General features: G+C 45.6%; 1 protein-coding gene across 1 annotated transcript in view; it reads right to left on the minus strand.

Annotated features, from left to right (window-relative positions):
- Positions 1-13,654, minus strand: part of ANGPTL4 (angiopoietin like 4) — a 92,307-nt gene that overhangs the window by 67,434 nt on the left and 11,219 nt on the right. The gene's annotated exons all lie outside the window — the stretch shown is intronic.

Here is a 13,654-nt window from a genome sequence, read left to right on the forward strand (position 1 = left end):
AGAATGCTCTTTTTGGCCGCCGGCACTGAGCAGCACTATGCCGCTCTGCTGGCTCTCCCTGAATGTGCAGGGCCTCAACTCCCCTCAAAAGCGCACTAAAGCTTTCCGTTACCTCCGCAGTAGACATGGCCTGTCTTCAAGAGACACATTTTTCAACCTCGAGTGCCCCCAAGTATTTTGATGCCCTCTTCCCAGCTGTGTATCAAGCCAATGCCTCCACGAAAACCCGAGGTGTCCTCATAGCCTTCCGTAAAATGACAAACTTTGTATGCACCCAAAGCAGACCCAGAGGGACGCTACCTTCTCTTGACTTGCAGGCTCAACGATACTGACGCCACTGTCCTCACCTACTACGCGCCTAACGCCAACCCAATTCCTTTTCTTACTCACCTCTGTTCTCTGCTTGCCGCTCATGCTACCAGTACTCTCTTCCTATGTGGGGAATCAAACCTGATCCTCCACGCCCAATTGCATAAATACCCCCCAGGTCCCACCGCTCAATCCCCTCACAGCCAACACTTTCAACAATTGCTCCTGCAACATAACCTGGTGGACGTGTGGCGGGACCATCACCCCATAGGAAGAGATTACACCTTCTACTCAAACCCCCACCACTCCCACTCGCGTATTGACCATGCCTTTCTCCAACGGCGCTCCCTGTCCCTAGTCCCTCCTCCTCTCACATCCTTCCTATAGCTTGGTCAGATCATGATGCAGTGCTCATAGTATGCTCCTCTGTCCTCAGCACGCCCCGGTAGATGGTAGGGACCTCATGGAGTCGGAAATCTCTGCCACCGAAGTCCAACAAGCCATTAAGGCCTTTAAAACAGGCAAACGACCTGGGCCGGATGGATCTCCACCCTTTTTTATAAAAAATTATCAGATAACTTATCTCCCCACCTGGCCTCCCTCTTTAATGGTCTCCTGAAGGGTGACTCCATGTCCCCGCACATGCTCACAGCAAACGTCATAATGATACCTAAACCTGACAGAGACCCCCACTCCTGGGCCAACTACTGCCCCATCTCCTTAATAGATGTGGACGTTAAGATCCTTTCCAAAATTCTCACCTCCCGACTTAATCAATTTTTAGGGTCCCTGATTAAAAAGGATCAAGTTGGTTTCATGCCCTCTAGACAGGCCGGCAATGGAGTCCGTTGGGCCCTACACCTGATGCAGAGAGATAATGCTCCAGAGAGATAATGCTGCTGTCCTTGGACATCTCCAAGGCCTTTGACATGCTCTCCTGGCCGTATCTCTTCGAGGTCCTCCGCCACTGGGGCTTTGGCTCCCACTTTATATCCTGGATCGCAGCCCTGTATACCTCGCCACAGGCCAAACTTAAATATTGTGGCTTTGCATCTTCTCTGTTCCCAATAGCGCGCGGCACCCGCCAAGGTTGCCCCCCTGTCACCCATCCTTTTTACCCTAGCCCTCTCATTGGCGGAATGCATTAGGTCCAACCCCGATATCCATGGCCTCGAGGTGGTGGGCACTCACCACAAAATATCCCTTTTCGCCGACGATGTTCTCCTGACCCTGATTAACCCCCTTCTCTCCCTCCCGAACCTCCTTAAAGCACTCTCAGACTTCGCACCCCGTATAAACCAAAAACTGCTCTATCGCTCTAAAACCTGTGGGGGTCTTGCAGTCCCGAATCTTAGAGCGTACTACACTGCTGCCACTATTGCCCCCTTGGCCCTCTTGCATTCGAAAACCGAACTCCCGCTTTGGGCATGCTTGGACATGGTGGACTGCCACCCCATGCCCCTTGCATCCCTACTGTGGCTATCCCAGACTGACCGCCCCCCCCCCACTCTTAGCCCTATCCTTAGGCACCCCTTGAAGGTGTGGGACGGAGTTCGTTACTCCAGCGCCTTGATGTCGCTTCATCTACCTTTGCTACCCTGGCTAAACTCCGCACTATTCCCCCCTGGCGCCAGCGACCCTCACTCATTCTCCTGGTGGTCCCGTAACAAGCTGACCACAGTATACTCTCTTATCTCGCTCTCAGGTGTGAAATCATTTCAGCAACTCTGTGCAAATAAATCTATCCCCCTTCGGGAATGGTTCCGCTACACTCAAATAACCCACTTCATTAATTCGCTCCTGAAGAACACCTCAGCACTGAATAGAATGACACTATTCGAGCGCTGCTGCTACTCGGACCCACACACCCCGGGTATCATCTCTTTGATCTACTCTTCTCTGCTTGCTTCCTCCTCTACCTCCCTTGCTCCTTACCAACGTCAGTGGGATGAGGAATTGGGCAGATCCCTAACCCCTGAGGACTGGCAGCATACTTGGTCAGCGATAGCCCGTTGTTCTCGCAATGTGCTCGCACTCGAGAACTCCTACAAATTGTGATGTATCGTTGGTACTACTACACGTGCAGGCGCACGTCTAGCGAAATACATTCCCTCCTACTCTCCACACTGTTTCCAAGGCTGTGGCACGTCGGGCACCATGATCCACATTTGGTGGACATGTCCCCGGGGGCCGAGTCTTTGGAGCAGTGTCTAGGACCTAATAAACTCACTCTTCCAACTCACTCTACCAAGGGTACCGTGTGAGGCATTGTTACTACCGCCAATCCCACAATTGACGCGTTACCAGAAACACCTTGTATCCCACATCTTTGTCGCCACCAAGATGACGATTGCCAGAGCGTGGAAATCCCCAAACCTGAGTTTTGGGGAAGTCAAGAATCGCCTGGACGACATTTTGGTGAACGAGAAACTGACGGCGATACTGTGCAACACTCATGACCGATTCCTACTGATTTGGCAACCTTGGATTACATACTCTAAGCCACCATCTTTCGATCCACAACTTCTGTCCATTTAGAAACTATGTACTCCTCACCTCCCCCCGGACCTCCTTCCCAACCCAGCGCTTTCCCCACCCCTACTTCCCTTTTGTTCTTTGCCGCCCCTGGTCCTCCTCACCTTCTCTACCTCTATCATCTCTCCCTTTAACTTTTCCTGTTCCTACCCCCCTCCATGTCAATGCTGATTGACGTGCTCCTTCCCATCTGGACCGAATGTCCCGTTATAGGAGGGCGTCAGCCTTCTCGATCTCATCTCAGTTACCTAATTAGATATGTCCCCCCTACAATGCTCCTTTGCATGATATTATGTGTCTTACGCACTAGACCTAAGGACTACTGTCCCTTTTACGCTCACATGTTGTTCTTCAGTACCAGTTATACTGCTCCTGTAATTCATTTTGCAGGACTTTGCACAATGTTGTAGCTGTGTATTTTCTTTTTGTGTTCCTTGTTGCAGGGCTTGCATGCCCTAACTTTGTTAATTTTGTATTTTTTTTTACAAAAATATGTCAAAACCAAATAAAACCTTTGTGAAAGAAAAAAACACAAATAAAAAAGTGTGTGGGGTTCCCCCTTAAAATCATACCAGGACCTTAAGTTCTGGTAGGAATTTTAAGGAAGAACCCCACCCCAAAAAATGGGGGGGGGAACATGGGGTCCACCCTAAAATTCCCAACCAAGCACTTTGGGACAAGGGCCTCTTCCCCACAAGCCCTGGGGCGTTGGTTGTGGGGGTGCGGTCAGGGGGCTTATTCACATCAGGGTACCCATTTACTAAAGGGGCACCCAGATGCGGCCCCCCTCTGGTGAATAGGGGGTACTTGTATCCCTACCCATTCACGAAAGGGTTAAATAAAAGTTTTACAAAAGAGGCCACACTTTTTTAAAAAATCCTTTATTTAAAAAAAAAAAACACAACCCCAAAAATGGTAATCCAGCGTCAATCACGACGTCCAGTGTTGTCCACAATGACGACGACTCAACGAAATAAAAATTAAAACAATAAAAAATAAATATAAATTAAAAAAAAAGAAAAAACCCCAACTACCGCTGTCCAGCCGCTCACCTGCCGCAGAATGGCATTTTGACAGATGCCGGTAACATATTAACACTTGGGCGGAGCTAGCAGTGACAGCTAGCTCCACCCAACTGTTTACAGTTGTAACAGGTGAGCCATGATTGGGCAGAGTCATCATGACTTTGCCCAATCATGGCTCTCACATTTCTCTGTGCCCATATTGGGCAAAGTCTTGGACTGATTGGGCAAAGGCTTTAGCCAAACAGGGCTCACAAGGTACAGTGCCTTGAGCAGGGTTTGCTGAACACACAAACTTGCCAATGTTCGAGTTGAACTCACGCTCGGCTCGAACATCAAGCCCAACCCTAGTGGCACCCAGTAGACATATTGTGGCTTATAGTTTTATGAGTTTGACATGGCTGGCGTACCCCCATTTGGCAAGAGTACATATTTTTAAATTTTACTTTTTCCTTTGCGTCATGTACAGATTGAAGTTACCTCTGGAAACCATTTTTAATAATTCCCCTGTTATTTCTTGGTAAGACATACATTTTTTAATGTTGTAATTTGTAAAACTTAAAAGTGTGTCCAAAGTGACCAGCTTAAATGTTTTATTTGTCAATAGAGAAAGTACATGGTGGAGGAATTTGAAAATTATTTGATTTTTATAAAAAATAAAACAAGTCACTAGATCAACAAACAAACATTTCATATTTGCTTTAGCATGCCATTTTAATATCTCCCATCCTGTATCTTTACATTTTTATGTCCATTTAGTCCCCATAAATACGTTTAAATAGATCCGGAGAACCACATTCTTATACGTTTCATATTTACATTTGTGAACATTTCATTCTGCCTTCCTAATAGCTCAAATTGTAGTCATACATGTAGAAGCACTGTTTTTTCACTACTCCCTCACAGCTCCATACGTCCTTTCTAAAGTCCTGCCCACATCCCTGCCCACCTCTCTATTTTTCCAGCCTCTCCTTCAGCTTGGAGCCCAGCACATGTGGCAGAAGGCATTGTGGAAGATGACCCGGATTGAAATTACCCAGAAGGGCAGAAAAACAACAAGAGCTGCTACTCAGAAGAGGCAGGGGTATGCTGTGTTTATAAGAAAATATTTTGTTACATAAAAACCGAGCCTTTTTAGTTATTTCACAATGCATGTTCTTAATACCCAATGTGATGCTGGGGCCTTTAGATCTCCTTTAAAAGAAGGCCATACTTGTACAATGGTCTCATACATTTTAAGATGTAAACAACAGAAAATGTAGGGTTTTCCGGAAAAAGGAACCACATTAGCCAGCAAGGGAAGAAAGCATTCGACTCGAATAGTCGAATAGTTGCAACAGATATGTGGTACAAGGGCTGTCGGAAAGGGAAGTATAGAAACAGTTCTTTTACAGGTGACCAATTATGTAAAAGTGACACTGTGATTATAAAGTCACTTTAAAAAGGGAAAAACGTGCATGAGCATACTGGACAATTTTGAGACATTTATTGCTTGACAGTAAGCAATAAACAAAAAAGGAATGATCTACGATATTTTTACTGGGTATATGTGAACATTTTTCAATATTGTTATCTTGACGGAACAGATATACATTGTTTGGGAAGCAGGACAATTACTTATGTACACACAAAATGTATCAAATCAATCAACTTTGTAGGTGACCAACTTGGTGATTCAACATGAATCCCATGCTAGTGTTTTCTGTGAGTTTCAAAGCTGGCCATACACTGGTCGAATTTTGGTCGAGTCCTGCTGACTCGGTGGAAATTCAACCAGTGTGTGGCCCCCTCGGGCTGTTTATCGTGGATGGGGAATCAAGAATTTATGCCTGTATAGCCTGTGGGCCTGAATGAGAGAAAAACAGCCAGTGTATGGCCAGCTTATGTTCACAAGCTGATCTTTAGCTAATGTTTTCTGTGACTTCTCATCGTAGTTCATAGTGCAGAGTCCAGATCTGAGTGAACAGTTCTAACCTGCTGCTTGCAGCACATTTTTCGCAGTCCTGTCTACAGTATTTACTCACAGAACAAATATGATTTAAGCCTTCCAATTGTGCGTTTTAAAGAGAAACTTTAACTTTCTTTTTCACTGCTGGAGGATTTGTTCACAAAGAATAAATCTAGCTAAAAAGCACAAGTGCTTCCTCTCAGATTTAACCCCAAATCATATTTTAATGAAAGCCGCAGACTTAAAAATATTTTAAAAACTCATAAAATGATATTAACATGCTAAAGCTTATGTAAGATCTTAGTCACTGGGTTCACAACTACTCTAAAGAAGACCTAACATCATATTTTTTTGTTAAAGAAAATCTGAACCAAAACTTTTCTTTTTAGTTTTAGATAGAGTTGTGAAGGGTTAGAACTGTGCTTCTACTAGGAAGATTCACTCTCTCTATTTGCCCTGGTGACTACTGTCACTAGAAATAAAAGTATATTTAAAACCAAAACTTTTTTTCATTTTGGATGGAGTATGAAATGGTTACAACTCTTGTAATTTTTAAGAACCCAACATCATCATGAGGTAAAAAACACCTACAGAACACCTTCCTGCAGACCAACTAAAAGGAAGGCAAAGCCTGAAGCACAGTGCATGGGACTACTGGCACCCATCTTGTGCTGGAGACTCACTGAAAGATTATTTTGATCTAGCCCTGGACGATATCAAGGACAAAAATAACATTTCAATTTCTGCTGTGTCTGTGCGTTACAAGCTCTGTGTGGGCCCAACATGTATATAATTAGACATATCAGGTAAAATAGTCAACTCTCTTACAAATGCATGACCTATACCACCTTATAAAGGAATGGTTCCAGTCCAATTCTCTAAAATTGGTCCCCAAATTGTAAAAAAGTTTACAAAGGTTTGCTTTCTGAGGTCTCCACCTCTAGCCCTGCAGAGGTAAGCTAAGGTAGACCAATTGAAAGAGATGGCTAAAAGATAACTAAAGCCCTCTTTTGGGTCACAGGAGTACATTTACTAATGTACCTCTATGACCCAAACTCAGCTTATAGTGGGCTACTGCCCTCTATTTGCTGACAGTGCAGAAACAAGCTGCAGCCGGGAAAGATCCTGACAATATTGTCGGGATCCACCCTGTTGCCTGATTGACAGCTGGTTCTGCCTCTCTAGAGCCAGCTGTGTCCACCCCCTCCCCTGTCTGTCCCTCTAATGACCACTGAAGGAACAGAGAGGGGAGGGGGGAATCCTTGTTGGGAGTGGTGACTGACAGTCACCGCTCCCTACAGGGAGAAAATAATGAGCTAGAGTGCCAGCATGCCATACACCAGCTCTTCCAATACTTCTTCTTTAAGTGATACCTGGATGAAGTAGACCCCCATGCTGGGCCTTCAACACACAAGCACAACTTTGAAGATCTGATCTTCCCCCAGCAACTGGCAAAACTGTTGCTCAGAAAAATCCATGCCATATAGGCACTGCAGAGAGTTTCTGGAAAAAAAAGGCTGGCCTATACTTATTGGAAAACCCACCTGGGAGCCCTGTAAAAAGCATATGCAATGACAGTGCTGGCAATGTAGAAAACTAGACATACTGCCACGAAACACCATACGTCTCTAGAGGCTATGCGTCAGGTGTGTCCGTGGGCAAGCAGCACAGAGGGAACCCGCTGGCAGGAAGCAGCCTGAAAAGTCTGAAGGCAAGGTAACAAGGGGCAATCCAAAGGGGTAGGAGTGCAATCCGAGGTCGAGGCAGGCAGCAAAGGGTCAGAGGCAAAACTCGATCGAAACTGGTTTATGCCACATCGTTGAGACCGGTGTCCGGAGCGACCTCGCGGACCTCGGTAATGTAGTCCTCCACCGGACATCTGCCTTGGCGGAGGTTGCGCAGAGTACTCCTGGCGGTCAATTGCCCGCAGCGGGTCATCGTAAAGCCTCTGCATGGCCGTAACAAAGGACTCCCAGGTAGTAAGCACCTGGTCCTCAGCCTGCAATAACTGGTGTGCCCAGGTCTGGGGAGGCCCCGAGAGCAGGGAGATAGCCGTGTGTACCTTGATGAAATCGGTGGGGTACGTGCGCGGTTTCAGGGCGAAGAGGAGCTCACAGGAGATGACGAATGAGCGGTACTTCTTTTGGTCACCTGTGAACCGCTCTGGAAGGTCGACCGACGGCTCACTAGAGACCACTTCTACAGCGCGTGCCTGGCTGACTTATTATGTCAGGCGCGCCGCGGGCAAGCAGCACGGAGGGAACCCGCTGGCAGGAAGCAACCTGAAAAGTCAGAAAGCAAGGTAACAAGGGTTAGTCAAGTGCAATCCGAGGTCGAGGCAGGCAGCAAAGGGTTAGAGGCGAAAGTCGGTCCAAGGTCGGTACACGGGAAGTCAGCAGAGGGTTCAGGAAACTGGCAGCAAGGCACATAGGAGGGGAGCTTCGTATGTCACTCCATGAGGTGGAATAACTCAGCAACAAGCCAGGCTCTGGCCAGGTTTTTATAGCCAGGGGGCGGACTCACACCCCCTGGCTATAAAAACGTGGCCAGAGGACTACATTACACCCATTATTCCCATCCCCATGGGACTTGTGGGAGAATAGACCATATATTTGTTTCCTCCTTGTTGGTCCCTTTGGTAATTTCCTCTCAGATTAAGGATATTGTATGGTCGGATCATTCCATGGTCACAATGTCCTTAACTCAATTTAAAGATTTGGAAAGGCCATTTCAGTGGAGACTAAATTAATCTTTAATGAGCTCACCACAGCTGATCAATGAAATAGTATCAAGCTTGTCTTCTTATTTTTCCCTGAATGTCGACCCGAGCATATCCCCTGTTGTGGTCTGGGATGCTCATAAGGCATTCATTCGCGGCACATTTATTGAACAGTCTACCAGACTTAAAAAACAAATCTCTTAGGAATATAACAGACCTAGAGGATAGGATAAAAGTCATGACCCGACAACACAAACAAACAATCTCCTCGTCCTTTCCTTTTGCAAAATATTGAAAGGTTATGAGTCGAGTTGAATTTACTCTTAACCACTAGAGCAGAAAAGAATCTCCGGAGGGCGGCTAATAAATGTTATACTCATAAGGATAAAATAGGTATACTTTTGGCATCTAAATTGACCCCAAGAACTCGTAACGTTACAATCCCTAAAATTAGATGTAGAAACGGTACCTATACCCAGAACCCGAAAAAAGTACAGGAGGAGTTCCATACACATTATTCTACACTATACGAATCCCACGCCCAGACCGCAAAGGGGCGGGTGGCTAAATTTTTTAGGGACCTTCCTCTACCACTCTTACGGCCGGACCATAAGCAAACTTTAGAAGACCCTATTTTATTATCAAAAATTAAGTTGGTTATTAAAATGGTAGGAGTTGGTTCAGCCCCGGGGCCAGATGGTTTACCTGTTTTGTATTACAAAAAATATGTCGAGGTTCTCGCCCCCCACCTGGAAGCATTCTATAATTCCTTGCACTCAGGAGACTCCCTCGACCCGGATCTGAACAGAGCTTTCATTAGTGTAATTTCCGAAGCCTAATACAGACCCAGGGGAAGTCTCCAATTACAGACCAATTTAATTGATTAATAATGACATAAAATTCTTATCTAAAATTTATGCGAACCGATTGAATGCGTTTTTAGGCCACTATATACAGTACATCAGGATCAAGTTGGTTTTATTAAAGGAAGGCAGGGTCCGGATCAGATCAGGAGAGCTATAGATCTTATTTCACTGCTTAACTCTTCGTGGGACGGTAGTCTCTCGCAAAAAGGGATGTTATTATCAATAGACCTACAAAAAGCATTTGACTCGGTCTCCTGGGACTACCTGTTGTCACTGCTTAAGCTCTGGGGGTTTGGCCCCCACTTTTTAGGTATGCTTCAGGTGTTCTATTCTTCACCTTCAGCCCAGATCCGCTTACAGGGCTACATATCAGATCCTATTTTGATATGTAAAAGGGACTAGACAGGGGTGTCCTCTCTCACCCCTGCTCTTCGCTATGGCGATTAAACCCTTAGCTATAATGCTTCATGGTAGTTTGGATATAAAAGGGATCCAATGTCAGTCAGTGGATCACAAATGTGCCCTGTTCGCGGACGAGTTGCTGCTCTTCGTGACATCCCCATTAGTTTTATTACCTAACATCCAAGTCTGTTGCACTATCAATCTATCTCCTGAGCAGTGGTCAGGGCTTAAGAGCTCCTTTCCTTTTGAGTAGCGCACCGATTTTATTTAATATCTGGGGGTTAAAATGACATCTTCTTATCCCCAAATATACCCCGTAAACTATCCTCCACTTTACAAACTTCTTAGGGAAGATATGATTGGATGGTCCTCCTATAATCTATCCTGGATAGGTTGTCGCATTCAGTCAAAATGATCTAGTTTCCTAGATCATCATCCTGTCAGTCAACAGTAAGGAAGGAGTGTAGATGTCCTGTGTGCATGTGACCAGGCAGCATGGAACGCTGATGGAGCGGCATACACACACAAGGGCAGAGAGCTGGTATAATGTCGCTCATGGCAACTGCTTCCTATCTGCATTCATGCACTCTGGCCAGGATTGCTGCACAGTGCCCCTAAGAGCTGCACAGGCCCCGTGGGAGCACATACAGCCACCCTGAGAGCCGCACAGCCCCCCCAGAGAGCCCCACAGAGAGCCCATATAAACCACCTGAAAACCCTTATAGACCACCCAAGAGCCACACAGCCCCCCTGACCTGACATAATAGACCGTCTGAGAGCTGCACAGCTCCCCTGAGAGCCTGTACAGACCACCAGAGACCCCACAGAGCCCACCTGCAGAGCCCCCCTCTTTTTTTAGTATTAAGGATGCACTGGTAGCATTTTTTCCAGACCAAGTACTCACAGATACAATTACTGATACATTTTGTTTAGTGTCATGTGACAGTTTTTCTAAAACAATACAGATTAATGATTTCAGGATAGTGGTGGAGCGCCAGGGCCCAGTTGCAGCTGCAACCCTGGTAGTTCTCGTGAAAATGCCAAATATCAGCACTGGTTCTGAACATCCCTAGGCAGAACCCATATGACATAGATGAAAAAAGCAGGAGTAAGTTAGGAGGTTTACCATCCTGAGAAATAATAAACGGAGCATTGGTTAAGAACTGAAAAGATAGAAAAGCACTCTCAGCAGCATTACACCTTCCTCCCCAAACAAAAGGAGGGATAAACAATGTAGAGGTAGCAGAGACCCTGTCGTTAGCTCAACAACAGGAGGTAAAAGAGTTTCTGCAATAAAAGATAAATGTATTAAATGTGATGCGGTAACAGAAATCTAGCTATGTGCCTGCTTAAGGCCTTTTGGATCCCTAAAGTCCATAGAAAAGCCACCACAGAAGAAATATAGAAGAAAGCGAGATGGTTCTGTGAGATTTTGCAACAAGAAATCAAATTAAACAAAGTGCCAAAGTTTGATACATAGCTCATGTGCGGGGTTTATGAAATGAATAACATACTGGCCCTATAAGGTTGATTCCCAGGATTCCCAGGATTCATGTACACCTAGAACCTCTGACTTTTAGCAGAATTTGTGGCAATTTTGAGCCATACATCAGCAGCCTCACAGCAGCCAGTAATGGTGAAGGAGTTGATAACCCAGCCCCTCCCTTGGAAAGGCATATGCTTCGATTGAGACGAAGTGACACCCGAAGTGGGGCGAATGGCCTGCCGAAGGCCGGCTATTGGCCCTGTAAATGACAGCTGGGTTGTCATTTGCAGCTAACAGTTAACTGTTCGCCCAGTTGTAATGACAGATCAGCATCCCCAAATGACCTGGGGATGCTGAACTGTCATTAAACAATAACAACTGGGAGGAGCCGGCCATGACGTCACAGCCGGCTCCGCCCAGTTGTTATTCATTGGCCGTGACCTGCTAGAAGTCTCTAGCAGGTGCCAGCCAATAGGAAACAGTTGGGCAGAGCTAGCTGTCACTGCTAGCTCTGCCCAATTGTTTGTTTTTTGTCTTTTAAAAAAAATATATTTATTTTTAAATAAAATAGCTTAACAAAGACATTTGGCAGGCAAACCTGAGATCATTTTAGTAAATGCTGCATATTTAAAAAGATTGAAAACAACTTTTTGAAAGTACAATAAAATGTTAAAGCTTATATGAATTTCTAATGATTTTATTTTGATATATTGTATTCTTACAAGTATTTCAGAATTACTGCCTCTTAAGTTATTTCTCATGGCTCGAGTTTCTGGATCCTGGGAAAGTTAGGGATCACCATTTTTCAGAAGCCAATAGTATTATTGCAATCAAATGGTTGGGTCCAAATCTATCCTTTCACCTGTGCTAAAGTGCTAGGCTCAAGTGAGAAATATATTACCAGAGAGTACTGTTGTTGTGTGTCTTTATCCGATGACTAAGGCTAGGTTCACACTAGGGCAATCCGTGAGCGTGTGGCAATCGTGGACAAAACCGCTAGGTCACGGAATTGCACACCACCACCGATCGCGCTGGCGGTGCCGTTATTTTCTAATGGCACCCCAGTTGCGCCAGGCTGATCGTGCAGTTTCCCGCTGCAATACTGCCTGTGCAATCGAGCACGATCAGGAAAACTGTGCGGTGCGTGTCGCAAAGAAGGGTACATGTACTTTTTTTTCACACACGTGGATAAATGCCACATGGATATAAACATAGTGGGGCCACGCTACAATAGCAGCGTGCAATCGTGCATGATCACGCGGTCCCAGGACGCGCGTCCCGGGATTGCCAATATGTGAATCTAGCCTAATACAGTTCTGTGTCATGTTCCCTGTGACTAATAGCATTTGTGTGACTTTCCTCCTGTGAATAATTATGTTCTTTGTGGTTCCTCCCTATGACTGATGGCATCCTGTGTGACTTCTCTCATCTGAATGATATCATGTAGACATGTAATCTTAGATTTTATTGAATCTTGTCCTTGGTAGACTAATACCAATTCATTTCTGCAACCCTCATTTCTTATCTGCAATATTTTCCTTCATAGGTAATTTTGGAGTTTCCTAGGCTTTTTACAATGTTAGCAATGCCCAAGTTTTCACCAAGTTAAAATTAAAACCTAATTTAAATGAAAGATTAAGTTTTCTGCTTCTGCAATGGAAAGCACTGAAACTCACTAATACTAATTTCACGAACTGTGAGGACTTACCTGCAACCTCCCCCGCGCTGTCGTGTGGTCTCCTCCTGCAGCCGGGGGCCGGACGCGCTGCTCCCTGCAGCTCTGTGCCCGGAAGCTGCTGCCTCTGCCTCTTTGCCCGCCTCTACGTCCAAAGCTGCTCAGGAAGAGACACGCTCTTGCACTGGACCTCCTCTTAAAGGGACAATGTGCGCCTCTTCAAGTAAGTGGTCCGCCTCTGGAAGTGACATCACCTCATCGCCAACAAGTATATAAGCCGGACGGGTGACATTCTGTGCTTGGTTATTGTAAGCATATCCCTAGAGTGCCTAGCGTTATACCCGTTCTGATTCCTGTGTACGAACCCCTGGCTTGTTCTGTGACACTGATATCTTGTTGCCTGCCCTGACCTCTGCTACGTTACCGACTTCGATTGTGGATTGTGATTTGGCTACCGTGTTCTTGGACTGCCCCTGTACTTGCTACCACTATGCAGGAGATTGTGCGTTATCCTAGTCTGCTTAAGTAGAGGTACCAATCGTACTGGCAAGTTCCCCGCGTCTGGGCTCCTACCATCACCAACCTGATACCAACATTGGTTGACTTTAAAAATCAGCACCCATTATTGAGAGAGTATAGTAATACCAAATATCTTGTAACTGTCATTTTATTAACTTAAATCAATGAGTCAT

This window comes from Nanorana parkeri, unplaced genomic scaffold (assembly GCF_000935625.1).
Source record: "Nanorana parkeri isolate BGI_ZX_2015 unplaced genomic scaffold, ASM93562v1 scaffold2003, whole genome shotgun sequence".
Classification (NCBI taxonomy): Eukaryota; Metazoa; Chordata; class Amphibia; order Anura; family Dicroglossidae; genus Nanorana; species Nanorana parkeri.